The sequence below is a fragment of the Penaeus monodon genome, chromosome 33 (genome assembly GCF_015228065.2).
Source record: "Penaeus monodon isolate SGIC_2016 chromosome 33, NSTDA_Pmon_1, whole genome shotgun sequence".
Classification (NCBI taxonomy): domain Eukaryota; kingdom Metazoa; phylum Arthropoda; class Malacostraca; order Decapoda; family Penaeidae; genus Penaeus; species Penaeus monodon.
This window is the reverse complement of record NC_051418.1, coordinates 30,890,341-30,891,797: the sequence shown is the minus strand read 5'-3', so window position 1 is coordinate 30,891,797 and position 1,457 is coordinate 30,890,341. Positions and strand designations below refer to the sequence as shown.

General features: G+C 41.3%; 1 pseudogene; it reads right to left on the bottom strand.

The window, feature by feature from the left end:
- Positions 1 to 1,457, bottom strand: part of LOC119594335 — a 20,263-nt pseudogene that overhangs the window by 15,080 nt on the left and 3,726 nt on the right.

The window sequence follows — 1,457 nt, the reverse complement described above, 5'->3', positions numbered from 1 at the left end:
ATAACAGAGTAACAATAGGACAGACTGAATGAAATATTTCCTTGAGAGATACCACATTATAACACATCCAACAACTGAGTCTATGACTGACCATGTTTTCACCAATGATGCCTTCTCATATCTACTCGTTTTCCCTTGCCTTCTGTACCGCCAATGCAAGAATGTTTGGACCACAAAATGACTGGCTATAAGAAATCTGTAGCCAATGCATACCTAAATTTGTGGCAGACACAAATATAGTTCCTCTTGCCTTCTCAACCTCAGGAGGTACAAAAACCCACCTTGTACAACGTCCTGGCTGTGAAATTGTGCTTCTCCTTGAAGTGTGACGATGTGATGGCCAGGATGACATCTTGCAGAGAAGAATCCTCCTCCTTCCCACTGTCCTCTGTCTCTCCTTCATCGTGGCTTTTGCTGGTTCCCTTCATCTGACGTCTCCATCTCCCTTTTGCTAGGATTAACTGAACTTCATCCTTCTCATCTGTTTTACAAAATATATTTTACACGAGAATTAGAACATAACATTTTCATCATTCGAAAACAGTATCATTTGTAAATTCTCTCTTCTGTTAAGATAGGAGAGGAGTCAATTTAATGAAACAAAGAAACAAAGTCGTAGATCTATGTCTTGAATACTTCCTCAGTCAATCTCTTCTCTTATATCAATGATCTAAAATTAGTTCAAAAAGAAAGAAAGAAAATCTTAATTTCCATCTCTGTTCACTCACCTTCACTATCACTATGAGGCGGTGTCAAATCTTCTGACGAATGCCTCGAGAAGGTGGCACTGCCTCGGTAGAAGCTGGACTCCAGACCCGACCCTATGCTCTGGTTGTCTTTCTTTCATCGACAAGATTCTCTTCCTCTCCTGTGACTTGACTCAAGGCCACATCCACACAGTCTTTTCCGTGTGCGTCTGCAACACCTACTGCTTTGCCTTCTGTGGTAATTCTTTGGTTGCCTGCTGATGCGGTCGGCAGCTTGAGACTGTTTTCTGTAGACTCTGGAACATCCTCACTGGAAGACCCTTGAATCCCTGGCTGGGTTTTTGATTGGAGAATTTCCTCTAAGAGTTTGTCAGACTGTTCAGAGGCAGTGGTCTGTGCACAAATATCACATCATTATTGCAATTACTTTACAAATGAAAATTCTGTGAATGCAAATCTCACTTTTAATATCTGTATTCTAATATCTAATCGTGATGAAATTTGTCTTCTTTAAAGTCTCAAATAATTCACATACTGCAATTTTCCATGACAAAAAACTGTACTTTCTTTACCTGACTTCAGCTTGAGAGTGAGGGTGGAGAGGGCTTGGGAAACTGTGTCGCCACTCACGGGTGGAAAGTGTGACCAATAGCCAAGCTTGGTGGGGGAGGATCTGGCACACCTGATGAAAGAATAACTCTTTGCAGTTTTGTTGTGATGTCAGTCAGAGTGTAGCACTGAACTCATATC